Below are 23424 nucleotides of genomic sequence, written 5' to 3' on the forward strand. Positions count from 1 at the left end.
TATATGTCCCAGGTCACGCTGCTTTTCCCAACTTTTCCTTCTGATTGTCAAGCTCAATTTGCTGGCAGAGTTCTGGCAATAAACATAGAAATATGTTTCAAGTCCAGCAGACAAAACTGCTACTGGATGTAAGGGCAGATCATTGTAGTGATGAAGTTAAGGAGATGCAGCAATGGAAAATTTAAACAAAAAAAGATTTTCATTGAGAATTGCATACCTTTTTCGATTATTGCACCTTGGCGATTAATACCGAACATATATCTAACATTTTTCAATGTGAAGAAACATGGCTGGGAAACTGAAGGATATTATTTATAGTTACTAGGGAGAAAAGAATGGTCTGCTAAACAGTACATGTACTGATATCTAATTTTCCAAGCCAAAGCTCTGGTACAAAGACCTTGTTAATTAAAAATCATACTTTACATTTGAGCTTTCTGAGGTGGATAAAATACAGTAAATAAACTATAATTCACTGGTTTATTCCAAGTTCTGCTAATGCAGTGTGTCCTGCTCCAGTGCTCTGGCACACAGAGCAAAGTCCAAGCAAAGGCTATGCTGACCTTAAGAGACAGATTTTAAATATATGGCCTGTGGGGCCAAGAAACACATTCTAGACCACAAAGGATTAAGAAAAGTCAGTATACTTTGTCCCCTGCTGAGAGGGAATGCTTTCTAGAGTGCCAACTCAAGGCGGTAGGCAGCAGGCCTTTCATCATCATATTTATGGTTTAGAAAGCAGGGTAGCTGGCTCACTCAAGACAGTTAATTTCAAATGTGCCATCTGAATGAGGTTACAGACTAGCCCTCCACTTTTCTATCTTCTCAAATTCAGAAAGCAGAAGAGAGCAGGTATCTTGAACTCAAGGGCGGCTCAGGGGACCTAATCTCTTCCCCAAACACTTCCTTTTGGGAATTCAAACAAGTTATTTGCACTCCTGGAGACATACCAGCAGTTCAATCCACATTAGAGTTCTCCTGTAACATTGTTGTGGCACAGTCACTGACTTTTGATAAATATGATTTTCAAGAGAGGGATGTTATTTTAGAAAAAAATCAGGGAGGACTGCAAAGTTGCGTCAGTATATAAAATATACGTGACTATGTAATATCCTGCAAAGTCAGAGGGGGGGCATATGAAGAGGTCGGGGAGTGTAGCATATAGATCAGTGGGCCTCAGTCAGATTACTGTACCCCAGTCATGAGGAATTTCTTGTGCACCTCCAAGTTTCACTTCACTTGAAAACTACTTGCTTACAAAATTAGACATAAAACTACAAATGTGCGACAGCACACTATTACTTAAAAATTGCTCACTTTCTCATTTTGACCAGGAAATATAAATACTGAATTTACATTTCAAGGTATCATATATATAGTAGCCCAAGTGTCTGTAACGCTGACGTACACGGCCATGCCCTCTGGCTGTGTATGTCAGCGCCCCGCCCCCTTTCCCCTCTCGCCATGGTACTCTGCACCGCTCAGCTGAGCCTCGGCGGGGGAGCTTGCCACCGCTTGCTCCCCTGCCGGGGCCCAGCTGAGCAGCGCTCACACTGCGCCGCTCAGCTGGGCCCCGGCCGGAGGGGAAAAGGGGCGAGGCGCTGACATACACGGCCAGGGGGCGTGGCCGTGTACGTCACTGCCCCCTTCCCCTCCCACCGTGGCACTGAGTGCTGCGCCCCTCAGCCAGGCTCCGGCGGGGGAGGGGAAGAGGGTGCAGTGATATACACCGCCCCACCTCTGGCCATATATGTCACTGCCCTGCCCCTCCCCCCCTGCAGCAGCCCAGCTGAGCGCACAACACTCACCCCAGCCACCACGGAGGGAGGGGGGAGGTGGGGTGGTGACAAACATGGCCAGTTGGCGGGGCCATGTACGTCACCGCCCCCCCCTTCCACTCCCGCTGTGGCGCTCAGCTGAGTGCTGTGCCCCTCAGCTGGGCCGTCAGGGGAGCCAGCAGTGCAAGGGGCCGTTTGGGCTCCTCCGCTGCGGGAGGTGAAGGGGGTGTGGGGCGGTGACATATACAGCCCCGCCCCCTGGCCGTGTACGTCACCGCTCCGCTCCCCTCCCTAGCAGAAGCCCGGCTGAGCAGGCAGCACTCAGCCGGACACCATGGCAGAAGGGGAAGGGGAAGAGGAGTAGGGAGAGACAGAGGGGAGAGAGAGGCAGGAGGAGGAGGAGAAGAGAAAGGGAGAGTGAGAGGCAGGAGGGAGAGAAGAGAAAGAAAGACGGAGAGAGAGGGAGGAGGCGGAGGAGAGCTGGGGGGGAGGGAGGCAGTAGGAGGAGAGAGAGAGAGACGGAGTAAGAGCGCTCAGGAGAAAAGACCTGAAAATCCTGTCTTATGACGGGCTAATTGGCTAGTAGTATATAGATTAGTATAAACAAGTCATTGTCTGTATGAAAGTATAGTTTGTAATGACTTCACTAGTGCTTTTTATGTAGCCTGTTGTAAAACTGGGTAAATATCTAGATGAGTTGATGTACACCTTGATCTACATACCCCAGGGTACGAACCACGAACACAGAGTAATGAAAAGTAGGGGGGAGACGGGGTTAAGGTTGAAGGAGGGGAATAATTGCCCTGCCTTGCCCCATTGCAAAATAGCTTCTTTCAATCTGTAACAAGAGTACCTTCCATGCATGCAGGACTTCAGTCCTTTTCTTGCTCCTGGGGCTCTCTGTGGGTTTTTGACTTTGCTTGGCGGGTCTTCAGTGGTTTGGCCATCAGAACAAGGACTCAGTCAAAAATGAACCCCTTTTGAGGAGCAAAGAATTTAAGAAACTGTCTGCCTGGTCTCATAAGGGCTTTCAGTTCTATCTCTGGGATCCTTATACTGAGCCCTTCACTGAGCTCAATGAGTCTCTTGCATTTTCTTCTCAGGTGTTAGACCATTCTGCCAGCCTACCCACTCCGGTGGGTTCCAATCAAAGGACCCTATAAACAGCACCCATATAGCTGCTCACTTCAATTTACTGCTGCTACTTTCTTACCACCTGTCTTCATCTGCACCCCTCACCATAAGATACAAGTTCCCATTAATCTCCATTGGACAAAGAGGCGCACCTATCCTTGTCCCTCTGGTCTCAGCCAGGAACCAGTCACAATAAGGGCCTAGAGCTCCTTTTATCAGAGCCTTCTGGACCTCTGACTGCTTCCATCCAGCCTCTCTAGGTCTGAAGGATCCACATTCACTGCTGCTTTCTGGGGATGGGAGGGGATTTACTTGGACTTCAGCAACTTCCAGTCAGGAGTCATAAATGGCCTGGTACAAAATCTCTCCAAAAGTAGAACAGAATAATCAACAAAACAAACTTTGTTCTGTTCTACAGAAATATGGAAGTCTGAGATAATGACATTCATTGAACTACTTGATGTTCATGGAAAAGCCTGAATAAAATGCAATGGTATGTTTGACACTGCATACATTATTTCCGAAGCAGGAAGCATTAATGTGTAATCCTTTGTATCCTTGATGTGACCTAAATGAGCATTACTTCAACAACTGGTTAAGTGAACAAGGCTTAGTCACATAAGAACAGACTTCCTATGTGAAAGAAAAAAAGATTAAGGTTAGTGATCAAGGAAAATTGGTGCCCACAAATACTGCCTTAGGTAAACGTGCAGCCCATTAAATGTACACTTGATGGTTGCTGAGTAATCTTTTACTCAAGTATTAAATTCTTTTATTGTATCAGCATGTTAACACTGCTGTTACAGACTCGAAAATGGAAGTTTCTATTTGTTTCCATATCAGAAGGAAAGTACTCTGATAAGAGACACTTTGTAGTGATGTCTAAATGCAGGTCTGACTGCCGAATACCCTTATATTTTCCATTAAAAATTCCAAAGTTAATTCAGGTTGCAGTCATTCAGTGGTGGGCAACCTATGGCCCACAAACCACATGCAGTCCACTGGGGTTTTATGTGTGGCCCATGAGATATTTTATTTACTATTGCCCACATGCACAGTTGCCAGATTCTACTGGTTTCTATCTGCCGAGATTTTTTCCTACCCATATTTGTAAACTGACATGCACATAAAGCAAAGGCACGTGAAGCGCAGTATGTGATAATTGCACAGAACAATGACAGAGAGACGTGTGCTCCCTCTGCATCCAATGTGCTGCTATAGTTCGATTGCCCAGCCCACAAAGTCTAGGTATGCAAGCGCAGTTAGCAAAACTACCCTATCCTGGGAGATCATCTGGTTATAACAATCTTATGGCCCACAGAAAAGGAGAGCTGGATGGAACAAAGAGAACACATAAGCAAAAGAAGTAGGAAGGGCTGAAATCACTATGTTAGAGGCTGCCACATGGGGCTCATATGCTATCTGGGAGCAGAACATCAAGTCAGTCCACAAGCTAAACTCTTCTTCCCATGATATGCAGTAGCATGAACTCTCTTTTCTATGCTTTGCCGTTTTGCTCTCAACTGGTCACAAAGTCTCCCTCTGTAAAAATGCTCCCAAAGTCATAGGCAGACAAACTGAGGAGACAGAAAGAGGCAGGTGCATAGACATTTCTCTGGAGTTAGGCAGCACTCAAATTTGTGTGGTCATTTGTTCAGGTGCATTATGAAACATCACCTCGCAACCTTCCTAAGGCTAAACTTCAGGTCCAATTATGAAGATCGGCAGTTCTCAAACTGGGGGTCAGTACCCCAAAGTGGTTGTGACACTGTTTCACCAGGACTGGTTTAAACTTGCTGGAACCTGGGGATCTAGCCAAAGCCTAAACCTGATTGCCTGAGCCAAAGCCCAGAGGGTGGCAGGGCTCAGATTATAGGCCACCTCTCTGGGGCTGAAGCTCTTGGGCTTCAGCTTTGTCTCACCCCCTTACCCTGGCACAGTGGGACTCAGGTGTCAGTCCCCCTCCTTGGGTTGTGTAGTAATTTCTGGTCTCAAAAAAGGGTACAATAAAGTACAATAAAATACAATAAAGTTTGAGAACTCTTGATGTGGACTGAGCTGAAGATATAGTTTATGGAACAAACACTAAGAATACTGAACTACCGAAGATCATTACAGATAAAAGAACAGATAAAAGAAAAGAAATCTGAACAGAGGAGGCCTGAGAGTCCACTTCTACAGATGCTACAGCGGCTTTGCCGGACCCCCCCAGCAGACCAGGGGGACAGGAGCAAAGCCGCCCAGGCGGCGGGAGTCTCGCTGCCTGGGCGGCATTGCTCCGGGGCAAACGAGCAAAGCCGCCCAGGCAGCGGGACTCCTGCCGCCTGGGCGGCTTTGCTCGGGTGTCCCTGGTCTGCTGGGGGGGTCCAGTGACTTTGCTGGACCCCCCCAGCAGACCAGGGAGACCGGGAGAAGCTTTTCTCGCCCCGGAGGACACGGGTGGCAACTCACCGCCCGTGAGCTCCGGGGCAAGAAAAGCCCTGTTCGTAAGTGCGGATCCGACATAAGTCGGATCCGCGTAAGTCGGGGACTGCCTGTACGTAAATTTTTCAAGGTATTTCAGCAGTGCCTAGCAAACAGTGTGAACAAACTTGTGAACTGGATCCCAACCTAGGACATGTTTGGAAAAAGAGTCTTATTTTGCATGTACAATGTTAGGCTAATCAAAACACAAAACTATCAGTAATCACAAGGAGTTACATGAGGCTTTGCATTTAGCAGTAGCTTGCACTGAGAGATATAACCAAATGGATATTAACCACTATCACCAAAAGTTTTAGCAAAACAAGCACAAAAAGCTTCTCCAAAGAAAGGAGGAAAACGGTTCAGACATATCCGTTGATGTTTCATGTTATAACTGCAGTCACACGTAACTACACTGCCAGGAACAAAAGGTAAAGTTCTAGCGGGGGAATTACTAGGAGAAGAGTATGCACATATAGATGCTTCAATGGAGCTGCTCTTCCTTCCCAATCAGCTAGTTATATAACCAATTTATACAACAAAAGCCCTATAACTTTACACAATCCTAGTCTACACAATAGGGTTGCCAGATGGTTTCAACAGAAATACCGGACACACTTGACATTACATCACAATCTACATTACATCTTATTTAGAAAATACCGGACATTTCTATTTTCTCATTTATATTTTCTCAATTTGTTTCCCGAACAGAAAGCTCAAATACTGGACTGTTCGGTTCAAAACCAGACACCTGGCAACCCTACTACACAAATGCTTTAAAGCCTCATAGGATACTTGATCTTCCACATGACCAATCCAGAGACCAGGCTGGCCTGACATTCAAAAGGAAACAAAGATAATCCAGATCCAAGTCTAAGCATTATAGAGCTGTAAAGAATTATTGCAACACCCAGTGCTGGCAGCTCTCACAACTTTATTGCATGTCCCAAAATATTTGGTGTTCTTTATTTTTACAAACTCTCAGCCTCTAGAGTCAGTTAATTATGTGAGAATCTATGTTTTCTTTGAAAACGTAAGTTTCTAACCCCTCCTGTTTGCAGAGGAAATTCGGAAAACAAACTCGAAAGGCAAGAAAACCCATAATCCAAATAGAAGAAACTTTTTTAAAATATCAAGATTTTCAAGAGTAATCTTATGATTTTGAGATGCGAGCTCTAGCACTGGCAAAATCTCATACACAGCACAAGCATGAACCCGACAAGAACCCGGTGGTCTTGGTTCTTAAAGCTAATAAAAATAAAGTTTAGGGTTTTGTTTGAGGAGCTTTACTCTTACACTGCCCCCCTGATTCCTAGAGACTGGTATAAGGCCAACCATTACAAAACCAGAAAACTTTCTTTTCTGTCTACTCTTGTTGCCATTGGTTTGGTAAAATTGTGGGAGGACGGCTTGTAGTCTTCCATTATATCTGTTTCAGGAAGCACTCCTCCCAGTCCTCCAGGAGGGGCAGGAAGGAGCAAGGGAGCGCTCATCCCCCTGCCCCTTTCTGCGGCTGCACAGGAACCAGGCAGTGAGGGCTCCCCCTCCCAGAGGCTGGTGCTTCCTGCTCCCCCGCCCCTTCCTGCGGCTGTGGAGGAACCTGCGGGATGAGCGCTCCCCCACCCGGAGGCTGCATTAGAACCTGGGGCTAATACCCCCCCCCCACACACACAAATATACTCCTGGCACAGAAAAGTCTTGTATACCCCGCGGGTTACATTTGTGTGCGGGGTATATAAGATTTTTTTTTTTTTACTCAAATAGAAAAAACTGTGGGGTATATTTGGGTGTGGGGTATATTCGCTAAATTATGGTACTCTATGATTCTATTAAATCAATTTTCAGTAGTTGGTGTTACTAGGTCTAGAGAAATATGAGAACCTACTCGCTCACAACTTGTGAAATTCTGAGGCTGCTGAGTCCCATGACATGTTGTGCCCACTGATAGGATACGTCTAGACTACCGCGTTTTGTCGACGGAAGTTTTGTCGACAGATACTGTCGACAAAACTTCCGTCGACAATTTGCGTCCAGACACATGGAGTTCTGTCGACAAAGCAAGCCGCTTTGTTGACAGAACTCCGTAGTCTGGACGCAACGTTACAGGCAATAACAACTTCTGTCGACAGAACTCTGTCGACAGAAGGTGTTTTGTCTCGTAAAATGAGGTATACCAGCGTCGACAAAACCGCGGAGTTCTGTCGACGTTATGTCGACAGAACTCCGCGGTAGTGTATACGCTGGTATTGTTTTGTCGACAAAAGTCCACTTTTGTCGACAAAACTAGGTAGTCTAGACACACCCTTAGATTGCAGACACTCAAAATATCCCCTCTCACCCCCAGTCGGATGGGAATAAAGGGGACATCTGCATCACCACTAAATGGTCAAATACATAACCATATTTGTAGGGAATAAAATTGTGATAGTTGTATTTTTATAAACTACAAAAAGCAATGCAATTCCACTGTGTTTTATTAAGCCCAGCGGCTACCAGACAGATTTGTATATGTTTATTTGTAACACCACTCCTTCTACAATAGCTTCTATACTGAACAGTATTTATTTCTGCCTATCTACTGATCATTTTTCTTATTTTTAATTGCCTTCATACTATAACACATTCCCTTCTTCTTTGCTGGATTTACCTATACAGCCTCTCAATATTTCTAGTATCTGTAATGTCAAGAAGTGTCCCAACACACACAGTATGTTTGGACTTGGGCACATCCAGTATATATAAAATCATGATTATTAACCATGCATCTTTTTTCTGCAAGTTGCCATTCTTCTTCTGGAATTCTTGAAAGCCATTGTAGATCATGGCTAACTGAATATGTCAATGAGATTTTCATTTTTTCCCTTTCTAATTTTCCTTCTTGTGACACACTGTACCTCATATAAGCACCCTGTAACTTCCAATCCATCATTTATATGTGGTTGTGATACAAGATAGCATCATCTGCTGATAACTATATATGTATTTTGACAGAAATATGGGTAAGTAGGTCTGAAATTATGTGATTTTTCTATATATCTGTTATTGTAATAAGTTGTAAGTTTAGGAGTTGTGCACTGTTAGTTCTCTAGTGACAACAAAGGACGTGACCAACATCTGGGCAGGCGTTGAAAAAAGCATCATGACCATTAATCAGCAGGAGAATTGTAAACAAGGGATTTGTACTTCTTCAAGAGAATTGTCCAAGCTTTGCAGCATGAGAGACTGTTCAACTCTGCACAGCCTCCTAGGACATGTTGAGGTTAGTATTTTCCATTTTCTAGGCACATGGACTAAGGGTATAAAACAGGGAACAGTGGCATCATACAACTATTGGTCTCCTCCCCCATCTACAGTGGAAGTAACATGAACACTGGGAGAACAAAGACTTGAACTGAGGAGACTGGTCCCAGACTTCAAGGGGAAACCTGTATATTAAGAAATGTACCTACTTGAGACATCCAGTAGGGTAAAAAAAAACCCTGCTTGATCCGAATAGTGCCTATTGTAATAAGCTTTAAGATTTGGACTATGCACTTATCTTTTTTTTTCTTTGTAGCACTCTCTGACCTTTTGTGCCTCCCATATATAATCTACCTTTCAGTAGTTAATCAATCTGTTTTATATTTTATCTAAATCTGTGTTTTAGTTGAAGTATTTGGGAAATATCTCAGCTCAATTTACAAACGCTAGTATGTGTCCTCTCTACATCGAGGGAGAAACTGGGCAATTATCTGGAACTGGCTAGGCTTCTGATGAGGGCAGGATGGTATATTTTAGGGGTGCAAGGTTGGGGGCCTGGGAGATTTGCTGGTGCCTTTCCCTGTGTGATTTATGAGTGGCTTAGGGAGCATTCATGAAATTTAGCTTGGTGTGTGGTTCCACGCGATATTGTAATGAGTGACAACAGCACCTGAAGGGTTTTCTGCTTGTCATTACCCAAGCATTGTGAGAGATAGCCCAGGCTGGAGAGTTAAGAGGGCACAATGGTATCCCAGTTCCAGGTTGTACCTTGAGGATCCCATCACATCCACTCAAACCAACTTATTTTTATTTCACAATAAAAAATTAAGCAACATTAAATAGTCCAAACAAACCAAATAAACACACATTTGCTCCTTCATCTTTAACTCACTTTGCTGTCCATAAGAGTGTCAAAGTAGATGGCTGATGATGTTATATACTCTATGTGTTGCAAAGAGTTAACAGGTTGTGTTAAGGATGTAGTGTGAGACTTAACCTTCCAGTGCCTTGTATTTGTTAGCCTGTCTGAACCTTACATTTCTTTAAATAAATTTTATTTTTAAACACATAATCACTGTGTGTATGTCTAAAACTCTCTGGAGTTGCAAGTTACTTTCCCAGCCAATCTTCCAAAATCTTAAAATAGTGCCAAAGTCTATATTTTTTTTTAACTTAAAGGAATAATTCAGGGTTGTCAACTGATAAATTTCATTCAGGAAAACGCTGTGTTCTTTAAGCAACATATTAATCTTCACTGAGCTATGAATGATAAACATAAATGTCTAAATGCACTGTTTTTACATGTCACTGCCAGGAAAGAGGTTTAGAAGTATTATCCCCTTTTTAGGTAATCCAGCTTTAAAATTACACCTGGCAATATGCAAACAAAGAAGACTAATGAACTGAGTAGTCCATATGTGAGATGGAGGCTGCTAAAAAGTTATGGCATGTAATGGAAAGAGACTAATTTTTCAAAAGTCCTATGTAATTGCCTGTGCGGGGCACGAAGGGAGAGAATCTTTCTTCGACCATCATTGTAAGTTTGTAATGAAAGCTAATTTCCTTTCTGCTATCAGAGAACACCCTATAAAGCTTGTAAGCGCCATCCAAGCATCAGGGAGAGTTTCTCTCCTTTTAATCAAATACGGTGTTTTACATGAGATGTTTGAGCATTGCCATTAGCTATTACCCTACTCTTCCTGCATCATAGCAATGACTCTGACCGTCAGTACCCAACCTTTTCATTCTGCTGTCCTATATTAAAAAGAACACAGCATACACAGGGTGACATAACAGCTTATGATGGAAATCCAGATACTGCAAGCAATAGTATAAATTAATATAAATTAATAGTATAAATTAATAGTATAAAATAGCAATTAATAAATAGTGTTCTCATTCCCAAGTTACGACTTTCTGTTGTGAGGGGAGTGTTCCCAATCCAACAGCAATTGCCCTTTTCAAGCACATTCCAAAATAAGAATCAGCATGACATTTCCCTATACACAAAATAACTACACTCCCAAGAACATCTTAAACACCAGGCAGTACTGCTTCATAACCAGAACACATACCCCAGGTCTTGCTCAGTGATGCAGCTGCCTCAAAGGGCAGCAAACAGGCAAGGACACAAAGTAAATGTGATACTGAACTAGCTAATTACTCACCTTCAAGCTTCTTGTTTTAATTCTGCTTCCTCCTAGTCATAGCTTGGAGCAAGACTGTTAGGACTAGCCAAGAGGAGATTAAATCTGACTGAAAAAAAACCCCACTTTGTTTAAAAGCAAAAATCAGAAATAAAATTGCCTTCAGTTCAACCAGGGATTTCTCTCTTGTTCCCTCCCCCCGGGGCTGCTACGTAGTGGTCTATAAATATTGGCCCCAACACTTGCTCAGTGCTTTACTTGATCATGGCACAGGTCTGTGTTACTGTATACCATGGTATTACTCAAATGAAGTTCTCAGCTGCTCAGACAAAGCCATGGATTGGCTCTCTACCCTGCAACACTCTGTCTGCCTGGAAATACCATTTTGCTGCCAGCTTTACAGATGCTGTAAGGCCTTTCCTGGAGGCCCAAATACTGCACAGAAAGGTAATTATGAGCCTTGTCTGAAGATATACAACTTTCTGTAAGCAGGTGGAAAAAAGGGGAGGGAAAAGAGGAAGGAACTACCTTTCTTTAGGCCAAACAAATTAGTCTCTAACCCCATTTATAGTGCTTTATATCCAAACATTCAGCTAGGATCATAAGATTTAATTACTGCATAATATGGATATCAAATGTTCTGGAAAAGTATTTTCTTTAAAATTATAGCTTCTTAAATAAATAAAAACAACAATGTGTTTTTCATCAACTTAAAGGTGTGCAAAGGTTTCACAGTTGGCGGTAAAGCAGCAAAACAACATGGAGTATATATTTTCAGTGTGATGGAAATATATATCTTAAAATACTTCTGAAAATATTTACTAATCCAGGACAGATGCTTGGTACCCAAAATCCAAAGTTATATTAGTATGCAGCCTGAAAGAATTAACAAAAGATACCAACTAATGTACCTAAGAGCTGGGTGAAGAATGGCATTTTCATTCCTGGGAGAATTTTAAAATCTGCTTTCATTCTCATTAGGAATGAAAACACCACTTCTACATTCTCTGGGCAATACACTCAGCTCTCTCCATTCAGCTCTACTGAGTGTCCCAGCCTTCCAGGTAGATTGCCCTAGAGTCAGGAGTCCTGGAAGCCCTAAATTTTAAGAAGCCCATCTGCCAGGATGTCCCAGTCAGGTAGAATGGTCAGCCAAGAAGCTGGAACCTTGACTGCCAGAACTTGCAGACTCTTGGTCCCCTGCCATTTGCAAGGTGGGCTGCCGAGGAACTAGGTGTATGAGTTGGTAGGAAACCAGGCAGGTTTTGAAACCTAGTTTTCACTGAAAGCAACAAGATTCTGCAGAATTTTTTGAATTTGATGGTCTAGCCAATTCCAATCAAAAAGTTGTTGACTACATTTTTATCACCAGCTCTAATATATAATTGTGGATATTATTTAAAAAAAAAAACAAGCCAACATTGATAGCGACACATTATTTTACTTTACTGCCTTCATTCTTTATGACTTCATACAAGACCATGATTCCTTTTGCACTGCTGTGCAGGGAATTTGGAAGATTCAAAAACACCCTAATGCAGGAGCGGGCAAAGAGGTCTCCACAGGCCAGATTTGGCCCGCAAAGCCAGTGGATCCAGCCCATGGCCACCTTACCACTCCATTGCTTCCAGGCCAATTGAGACCTGGGGACGAGGGAGCGGGAAAAGTCTCCTCCCTCTACCCACCACCAAGGGTGTGAGGCAGCTAGAAACACTGACTATTTTAAAACAGCTGGGGTTTCTCTGTAGCCACTGCATGCCCCTGGCAGGGCGGAGGCTGTGGATGAGATACTTCATGTGCTCCCCTTGTCCCCAGGCCCTAATTGGCCTGGGGGACAAGGTGAGTGCACGAGGTCTCCTCCCACTGTGATACCTAGAGGCAGGGGCAGATGACCATTTTGCGGGGCCCAGGGCAGCACAATTTCGTGGGACCCTCCCTTTGCCACGGCGCATGCACGAGGCTTCTTGAAGCACGGGGCCCGGGGCAGCCGCCCCGCTCACCCTGCCCTATATCCGCCCCTGCCTAGAGGGAACTGCCAGCTGTTTTAAAACACCTGGAGATTCTTTCGGGGGGGGGGGGGGGGGACTTCATATGCTCACCTCCTCACCTCAGACCAATCAGGGTCAGTGGGGCGAAGGGGGAGCATGAGAAGTCTCCTGGCCCCACCCCTTCTGCCCAAAGCCCCCGGCTTTAGAAATCTATTACATGGCCCCCTTTTAAAAATTATTGCCCACCCCTGCCCTAAGGTTTGGCATGCACCACTTCTTGAGCACTGGATATGAGCTATACTGCACATCCCAAAAGTGCAAGGACCAAGAAGGCTGGGGACAGGGCTAGGAAACAAGTGCTGCCCATCTGCTAAGGCATGGAGGCAAACATGAGAATACAGTCATACCTTAAGGTCACAGCAGTCAACTCCAGTACCTTGAGAGGCATTTTGCCTGTCTTTGCTATGTGCAGATACTTTTCCAATCACTACAGGCTAAGTGCTACACATCAGACCATACAACTCAGTGCACCTCCAGCAGTATGAAGCCATAATTCAGTTTTTTAAAATGGGAAATATCAGATTATGCCTAAGTAGCATGTGTGGTGGTGATTGATTTGCAATATAAATATTCTCCCCACTATCATGGTCACCACTTTTCCACAAAGCACTCCCAAGTTTCAGCTGAAGTCAGTAGGAGTTTTAGGAAGCAAAACAACAGGCCCAGTCTGACTAGGCCTACTAGAGGTAGTAATAGACCATAACTAGTAACAGTCTGCAGGATTTTAGTTTACCTGGCCATCGTGATGTTTGACATAGCTTATGAGCACAGAATTTTTATTACCCATATTCTCATACCACCTTCACTTTTCTGAGATGCAGCTCAGAAGATTGGGCTTTTTGTGCGCTTTCATTCTTGTCTTACTACATGGGCATGAACAATTAGGCTCTCATTAGTCACTTTTAGGTGTGATACACATATTGCTTTTGTTTCTTAGAAACCCTCCCTTGAGAAAATTTGTCACTGAAAGCACAGAACCATTTTCCTTTTAAAAAAGTGAGCTATGCTTACATTAATAATCACTAAGCCCCGGTGCAGTGACAGATGGAAGCTCTCAAACTAATTTGCTTTGTTATAGGTTTCTCAGCGCTACTCCTACTGCACAGAGCACTCATCCTAAATGCATTTAACTGAATGTGATGATATCTCAAAGCCATGCAGTCAACCTTTAAGCAGCCACAAATAACTCCCTGGATAACCAGAAAAACAAACAAAATGGTTTAATAAAATAAAGCAAACTACTAAGCATAGCTTGCCCTGTACTGTAAGAGAGAATTTGTTTTGAACTCAATAGTTATAGACTGGCCTTCTTGATCAACTGTAACTTTAGAAAGATGTATTTTTTTAGGGACTGACACAAGAGAAGCTAGCATTCACACAACATAAAGCATCCAAGACATTTACACTTCTCTACCACTGGAAACTACAACACAGGCCTATTAACTATTAACATGCCACTCCAAAGATAAAAATGAGATATATGAACAAAAATTAAGATCAGGAAGTCATAAAAGTGATAGAAATAAATTGTGTTAAAGCTTGGTTTTTTTTTTTTGGATAAAATGAGTAAATAGCCAGGGAAGCTGACAGGATTGCTAGGCCTTTGGGAAATGTGGGGGGAGGGGACCAGCTTCATGCTCTTGGAAGGGGTAGGGTCTCAGGTGGAAGGGGCGAGGCTGGGGTAGCCAGTACCACCTGGACAGCCTGATGCCCCCTCTACCCCTCAGTCCTCAGAGCCCACCGGAGCATGTGGCGCAGGGCTCTGGAGCGCCACTCAGCACTCCCAGCAAAGATTCTAAAAGGCCTGGGATCTGGGGCAGCTTAGAGGAAATCTTGATGACAGGAGATATCTTGTTCACTTGATGATGACCTGTTCTGTTCATTCCCTCTGGAGTTGGCATTGGCCATTGACAGAAGACAGAATACAGGGCTAGTTGTGCCTTTGGTCTGACCCACTATGGCTGTTCTTATGCCTTTTCTTATTGAATTAAAGAAGAAATAAATAATGTATTGGCTTTTATGTTACACTCAGTTGCTGCATTCAAATCTGCAGTGTGCACAACATATCAATTAGGTATTCACTTGGGTACTACAAGAATGCTTCTTGGAGCTACTGAATACCTCAAAAAAATCGTTACTAATAGAAGTTATACATGTTATAGGATAATAATGAGATCAAGAAAACACACTGAAGGGAATCTCAATAAATTGACATAGTTATGTACTGGATATCATCATACATCAATCTTCACTTGCTCTAAGTCAGTTGAACTAACCACATTGCACGGAGTTGACATGTGCACAAGTCACTGCCCAATCAAGGACATTCGTTTGTATAAGTAATATAGTGTAGTAATCAATTACATTAGAAAAGAAAAGCGAAGGTTCCATTATCTTTCACTTGCATTTCTGAAGCTCAAATAAGTTTTATGATTTAAAAAGTATTAACCTTTATGACAATGCTATTACAGTAGTTGAAGACCTTAAAATGTAACTCTGTGACCCAGCACCTAAACCTGAATTCTACCACCCTTAACAGTTTAACTACAGACACTTAAAAAGTGATCAATAGTTTCAGCACTTCAAGAAAGAAAATAATGAAAGAAGAAAAATGGAAAATGAAATAAATTAATAACTTAAAATCATATAGGTCTGCATATTGTGTCCAGTATTGTGCCCAGTATTGTGCCCAATTCTGGGCACCACATTTAAAAAAAAATGTGGAGAAATTGGAGAAGATCCAGAGAAGAGCAACAAGAATGATTAAAGGTCTAGAGAACATGACCTATGAAGGATCTGGGCTTGTTTAGTTTGGAACGGAGAAGACTGAGAAGGGACATGATAGCGGTATTCAGGTATCTAAAACAGTGTCATACGGAGGAGGGAGAAAAATTGTTCTCCTTGGCCTCTGAGGGTAGGACAAGAAGCAAACAGCTTAAACTACAGCAGGGGAGGTTTTGGTTGGACATTAGGAAAAACTTCCCAATTATCAGGGTGGTTAACCACTGGAATAAATTGCCTATGGAGGTTGCGAAATCTCCATCTCTGGAGATACTGAAGAGCAGGTTAGAAAGACCTCTTTCAGCGATGGTTTAGACGGTACCAGGTCCTGCCGTGAGGGCAGGGGCCTGGACTTGATGACCTCTCGAGGTTCCTTCCTGTTCTAGTGTTCTATGATATATGCAAAATTCTCAAGTTATTCATTCCTTCTGGGTGCTGCAGTCTTTTGTGGGCTTCTACAATGTGGAAATCTTTTTAAAATCTTTTGTACAAAATACATCATGGTTCTTGTTGATTGCTTTAAGCAATATTTTTAAAATGGAAAATTGGCGGTATATAGATTTTGGCTTATTTGGGAGGGGAAAAGAGGAATCATTTGCATCACTAAAAAAAGCAATAAAGAATGATTGTTTCAAGCAATATTATAAAACCAGAAGACTAACAAAGAGTAAGAACAGGATTTTAGCCAACAAGTCTGGAGTTGGCAAATAAAAATTAGTCAACAACTGAAAAATTTAAAATATTCTATATATTTTTGAAACATCTTATTCCATTTTATTACCTTAGTTATGATGCTGTAAATTCATACTAAAAATTCTAATATATTGAAAAAGTACAAAATTTGGCAAGAACAAAAGCACCCATAATATCTGCTTGAAATTGTCTTTACAAACAGGGAAATTATATTTCCTTCAAGTTAAATATTCCTTTGTGCATGTGCATCTGCCTTTCAGAGTGGAAATGGCTAGCTGGATCTTCTTCTCTGCAATGAAATAAGAAAATAAAGAAACTACATTTTTAGCTGCCTTTAATTAAGAGTCCCACCCCAAAAAGATTCCTTTTAGAAAGAATCTCTTAATAGATTTAAAATGATTGGAATTCATTTGGAGATATCTAATTTAAAGACAGTTACAGTGAAGAACTATAGTGCTACCTACAACATTTCACTATACTCTGGTAATTTAATAAGTATAAATTGGTCTAGTTTAGTTACCCTGAATTTATTTCTGATCATTGTATTTTACATTTGTAGAAGCCAAAATGCCCACTAGAGTTACAAAAAAGTTAAGGTATCCAACAAAAACTGTATAGGACTAGGGCTTCTTACCTGTAACAGTCAGTAGCCACATTTGGTTTTAAACCAGGAGGTTAAACAAATATGTTTATGTACAATTTGATCATTAAACAGGATATGTTGTACAAGAGATCTGATGTTCCTTCACAGCTATAAATCCAAAATATTAATCTTCCACAAGTCATTTTGCTGTTTTCTTTGATTAATTCATGTTGTAGAACCTACAGTGGAAACTCCAGGGAAGTTCCTTGAACAGGCTATTGAAGGAAAATGACCAACCACTATGATATTCCATCATGTTACCTTGCAATCAGCCAAGAAAAATAAGAAAATAAGTGCCCCTCAGTTTTTTCGCAATGTAGTGGAAAACTTAGGAAAGCATGTTTTAACCACACAAGCACATTTGTCATCTAGAATGGATGCATGTTCAGTTGCAGAGGATGTGTAACTGTGATTAATCTTTGAATTCTTATGGTCTTCATCATGGCCTACCTTTATGCACATATTACATGGCAAGAAAAAAGTTAAACAACTAGGCAAGGTATTCAGGGAACACGAATATAGCTATGGGTTTGAGGAATTGAAGGACAAAACCCAAGAACTGGTTGTCCAACTGATCTGAAACAACTGCTTCAAACAATCAATAATTCTATTGATTCAGCAGCCAAGTACAATAAATGTATAATGTAATGAATCATGCACCAGCTTGAGAAAGTAGTTCTGTCAATGGTCCATCCATATCAAATTGCTATTTTTTATTTATCCAACTTCTTGGCACATTCCTATGAATAGAAGGGGTACTACTATTTACTGGATATTCCAGCCATTCGGTTAACTAAGTTATCTGTAAGGGTTAAACCCAGAGACAGTGGGTCTCCAGTGTTGGCAGTGAGCCAGGAGAGCCAATGAAAAGAGTGTACATTTTTGAAAAAGCAGGATCTGCCTGCTGCAGTCTTGTGCGTGGGAACTGAGAGAGATGAGTTAAGCAGTGTGTCATCCAAGGTTAGGAAATCTATGACTTTGGGGAGCTTAAGCAGAATTCTTTAGTGGCAGGGTATTTTAAAAGTCTCTTGCAGACCCCCACCTTCTGCACTCGAAGTGCCAAAGTGGGGAACAGCCTTGACACTCATGACCAAATAACTTTGATTCTGAAAGGACAGTGTAGGCCTACTGTTCAGTAAGGAGGAAGAACAATAAGGAGGAAGAACGAACACACACACACACACACACACACACTAAAAATTACTTAGAAAAGTTAGATGTCTGCAAGTCTCCAGGGCCTCATGAAATGCATCCTAGAATACTCAAGGAGCTAATAGAGGAAGTATCTGAGCCTTTAGCTATCTTTGAAAAATTATGGAAGACAGGAGATATTGCAGAAGCCTGGAAAGGGGAAAATATAGTTCCCATCTATAAAAAAGGGAAATAAGAACAACCCAGGAAACTACAGATCAGTCAGCCTAACATCTGTGCCAGGGAAGATAATGGAGCAATTAATTAAGGAATTCATCTGTAAACATCTTAAAGAAAATATGATAACAGCCAGCATGGTTTTATAAAGAACAAATCATATCAAACCAATCTGATAACTTTCTTTGATAGTATATCAAATCTTGTACATAAGGAAGAAGCGGTGGACGTGGTATACTTAGACTTTACTAAGGCATTTGATATGGTCTCACATGATCTTCTCATCAATAAACTAGGTAAATACAACTTAGATGGGTTACTATAAGGCGGGTTCATAACTGGCTGGATAATCACTCTCAGAGAGTAGTTATTAACAGTTCACAATCATGCTGGAATTGCATAACAAGTGGAGTTCCACAGGGGTCTGTTCTGTGACCAGTTTTGTTCAATATCTTAATCAATTATTTAGATACTGGCATACAGAATATGCTTATTAAGTTTGCAGATGATACCAAGCTAGGTGGAATTGCAACTGCTTTGGAGGATAGGGTCATAACTCAAAATGGACAAACTGAAGGAATGGTCTGAGGTTAATAGGATGAACTTTAATAAGGACAAATGCAAAGTGCTCCACTTAGGAAAGAACAATCAGTTTCACACATACAGAATAGGAAGCAACTGTCTAGGAACGAGTACTGCAGCAAGGGGTCATAGTGGAGCACAAGCTAAATGAGAATCAACAGTATGACACTGTTGCAAAAACAGCAAACATGATTCTGGGATGCATTAACAGGAGTGTTGTGAGCAAGACACGAGAAGTCATTCTTCCGCTCTACTCTGTGCTGATCAGACCTCAATTGGAGTACTGTGTCTAGTTCTGGCGACCACATTTCAAGAAAGATGTGGAGAAATCAGAGAAGATCCAGAGAAGAGCAACAAAAATTATTAAAGGTCTAAAGAACATGACCTATGAGGGAAGACTGAAAGAATTTGGCTTGTTTAGTTCAGAAGAGAGAAGATTGAGAGGCAGTATGATAGCAGTTTTCAAGTACCTACAAGAGTGTTACAAGGAGGAGGGAGAAAAATTGTTCTCTTTGACCTCTGATGACAGGACAAGGAGCAATGGGCTTAAACTGCAGCAATGGAGGTTTAGGTTGGACATTAGGAAAAACTTCCTAACCGTCAGGGTGGTTAAACACTGGAATAAATTGCCGAAGAAGGTTGTGGAATCTCTATCTCTGGAGATATTTAAGAGCAGGTTAGATAGACATTTATTGGGGATGATCTAGACAGTGGTTGGTCCTGCTGTGAGGTCAGGGGATTGGACTTAATGACCTCTAGAGGTCCCTTCCAGTTCTAGTGTTCCATGATTCTATGAAGACTAAGTTTAATTTTAGTAGGTACTAGTGTATCTCTAAAGTCACAGGGATGCTAAACACTTACAAAGAAACAGAAGGGGAAAAAACTCCTGAAAGTCACACACTGATTGCCTGGCCTTACTTAAGGAAAACATACACTGGAGTCTGCAGTAGTGTGATCTGAATGGGGCGTACGGAAAAAGGATTCTGGTACTTCAACTAACTGTCTTTTCACCTCACAGTGGACTTGAATTTTAAATTTTTATAATTTTTTTTTGTCTGCTTTTCTTGAATAAATGCCTACCACATATATTAATATGTCTCACTCATACACACAAAATACACATTGACCGTTCTGTGTTATTTTCACGTCAGCGAGGGTGGCGAGAATTGAGAGAGAAAAGAACTGAAAGTCACAGAAAGAACATGTGGAGGATTAAAGGGGAAATGAATTAAAAATGAGAGAAAAGGATAAAGCAAAACAAGTTCAGTAAGATATGCCTTTATTCATTCCTACACTTATAGGTTAACTGTCTTTACTGAAAAAGAAGGCACTTCAAGAAAATGGAGGGCCAACCACCGTGATGATTCGTGAATATCATAATCACTTGCCATGGTACAAAAGGTACAAAAGTAAAAAACACAATCATGAACCAGCATGTCCTGACAGCACAGCAAGACAGAAATACTTTTAAAAGTGCATATCAATCCAAAGCAGCACTAACACTGCCCCAAAATGCTAATCTCCAAACTCCCTGAAGAGCTTGCAAGAGATTACATCAGATCAAAGACGTTATCAGTAAAGAAGTGGTTTTTAAAACAATAAGGACCCAAGCCATTTAGGGCTTCATACACTAAAGGGAAAAGAGGTTACCACATTAATCCCAATGCACTGTTTTACCAATATACACATCGCACATTTTTCCTATTGCATGTTTCCATGCACTCCTGTCTCTTGCGCACTTGTGCAGGTGTCCTTCCAGAATCTATCGCCAAAAATTTCTGTGGGCCTACAAATAATTCCTAGCACATATCTAAGCTAGGAATGTGAGCAACTAGTCGACCAATCGTCTATCCGATTAGCAAATGCTTATCAGATAGTTGACATGCTATCAGAAAGAGGCAGCAAGTGCTGGGGAAGAGAAAAGGGTGCTTCAAAGTAGCAGCATCCAGGCTCCACATGACATTTCAAAGTGACAGCACTGCCTGGAGCCCAGGATCTGCTGCTTTGAAATGATGCATGCAGCCTGGGGCCAGCTGGGAGTCAGCTGGGGACTGGACTCCCAGCTGGCCCCAGGCTGCACACAGTGTTTCAAAGCGGCAGAGCGAGACATACACATGCATCTAACGAAGTGGGTCTTTGTCCACGAAAGCTTTTGCTCCAATACATCAGTTAGTCTGTTAGTCTATAAGGTAGGTGCTACAGGACTCCTTGTCGCTTTTGCAGCTCCAGACTAACATGACTACCCCTCTGATACTTCCCCTCTGATTCTTCAAAGGCAGAGGCTTATTGACTAATTGAAGTGTCGATGCAAATCGCATTGATTATTTGATTCTCCAATTAATCTAAATTTAACATCCCTAATCTAAACCTAAAAATAATGTAAGCAAATGACATTATAATTGTTAAAAGTAAAGGTTTGAAGCTGGGTAAGCAAGAATAAAATCTTCCGAGATCGGATGAGGTAATTTCTTCACTTTAACAACCAGGAAAATTTACAGAACTTATACCAAGGATTGTGGTAGAAATGTAGCCGTGTTAGTCTGGTGCAGCTGAAACAAAAAACAGGACTGTGTAGTACTTTAAAGACTAACAAGATGGTTTAATAGGTGATGAGCTTTCGTGGGCCAGACCCAGTTCCTCAGATCAAATAGTGGAAGAAAATTGTCACACCCATATATACCAAAGGGTACAATTAAAAAATGAACACATATGAAAAGGACAAATCAAATTTCAGGACAGAAAGGGGATGGGGGGGAAAGAGGGGAGGTCAATGTCTGTGAGCTAATGATATTAGAGGTGATAACTGGGGAAGCTATCTTTGTAATGGGTAAGATAATTAACCTCTTTATTCAAATTTGTGTGTAAAGTGTCGAATTTAAACATGAATGATAGTTCAGAGGATTCTTTCAAGCGCAGTCTTAAAAGGTCTTTGAAGCAGGATGCAGGTAATCAAGTTGTTGAGACAATGTCCTTTCTGGTTGAAATGGCAAGAAACTGTTTTTTCTTTGTGATCCTGTCTGATATCTGTTTTGTGGGAATTGATCCTTTGGTGAAGTGTCTGAGACGTTTGTCCAATGTACATAGCGGATGGAACTTTCGGCACGATTGCATAAATTTTATTTCTGGATGAGCAGGAATATGTGTTCTTGATCTTATAACTCACTTGATTGGGTCCAATAATGGTATCAGCAGAATGAATATGTGGACAAAGCTGGCAACGGGGTTTGTTGCAAGGGAAGGTACCAGGGTTGGTGTTAGTGTGGCATGTCCTGTAGTTGTTGATAAGAATCATCTTGAGGTTAGGTGGTTGTCTATAGGAGATTATGGGTCTGTCTCCCAGAGCCTCTCGGAGTTTAGTATCCTGTTCCAGTATAGGCTGTAGTTTATTGATAATGTGTTGGACAGGTTTAAGTCTTTTATAGTATATTAATTGTCCATAAATTAGACAAATTGATTCATGCTTCATGGACACTTTCCACTTTAAGAAAAATAAAAAATAAAATAATGTTGGTGATCTCACACAATCAAAACTACATTTGCTTGCCTCTTGCCTTCCTTTTCTTTATGAGCAAGAATTCACCTTTATTCAATCCTTAAGGGGAATGAAGCATAACTGAGAATGACAGTCTGGACTCTGGAAAGGTCAGAATCTTCTTTAAAAGTCTGCTCAAGCGACCACTGAAATCAACAGTAGACGACCCTTAGACACAGAGTATAATGAACCTTAGCACATAATTAAGTATATAGAATTTTGTGTTGGATAATGGAAAGGAAAGCATGACACTAGAATACTCACCTGAACTGAAGGGCAATGTTAGAAATATTACTGGATAACACAAAAAATTAAAAATTTCAGAGTAACAACTATGAAGCTTGTAACTTTCCATGGATTCATATATTTTAAAGAAAGCCAGGATAATTATAAGCATCTTGCTTAGCACAGGTCACAGAATTTGACCAAGTGATTCCTGTATATAACTCTATAATCTGAGGTTGAACTAAACCATAGCTTTTAGAAAGGCCTCTAATCTTGCTTTAAAGATTCTGAGTACACATAACTGAAAGCCCAATAAGTGTGTAGGATAAGGTGACTATGTCACCTTTGTGCCCTCCAACTACTGAACTGCTCCACAGTCCACTCGCAAGTATAATCCAGACAGACCTAAGGACCTAAATTATGACAGATTCTCATGGCTGCTCATGGGCCACAGTAATGACTGAAATCTCCTTAAAACTATGTGCTCTGAACTCAACACCATCATGCCTATTCTTCTCCAGGACTTGCAAAGAGGTCCTTGAAAGGCATCCTCATGGCCCTCTCCCATAGCACCTGTATTGGAAATTTTATCCAGAACTGGAGATAGATTTTTGGAGTCCATTTACATGTCTCTAGACCTTTCATATCGCACAAAAGGGCTACAGCAAAAGTGAGGATCTTGCTCTCCTGGCAATGGCAAATGTTTAATACAGTAATTCCTCGCTTAACACATGCTCTCAACATGTTTTCGCAATAGCACAATTTTGGGTGGGGGGGACATTTTTCG

At 41.7% G+C, this 23424-nt stretch overlaps 1 protein-coding gene across 8 annotated transcripts in view; it reads right to left on the bottom strand.

Moving 5' to 3' along the window:
- Positions 1-23424, bottom strand: part of BMPR1B (bone morphogenetic protein receptor type 1B) — a 362086-nt gene that overhangs the window by 164756 nt on the left and 173906 nt on the right. Inside the window, exon 1 of one of the 8 annotated variants that reach the window (XM_014576306.4) lies at positions 10787-11190. The exons of the other annotated variants lie outside the window; for them this stretch is intronic. The gene's annotated coding sequence lies outside the window, so the exon portion shown is untranslated. Of the gene's footprint in view, positions 1-10786; positions 11191-23424 lie in introns of those variants that run through there. 8 annotated transcript variants of the gene reach the window in all.

This window comes from Pelodiscus sinensis, chromosome 4 (genome assembly GCF_052426305.1).
Source record: "Pelodiscus sinensis isolate ZL-2025 chromosome 4, ASM5242630v1, whole genome shotgun sequence".
In the NCBI taxonomy this organism is placed as follows: Eukaryota; Metazoa; Chordata; order Testudines; family Trionychidae; genus Pelodiscus; species Pelodiscus sinensis.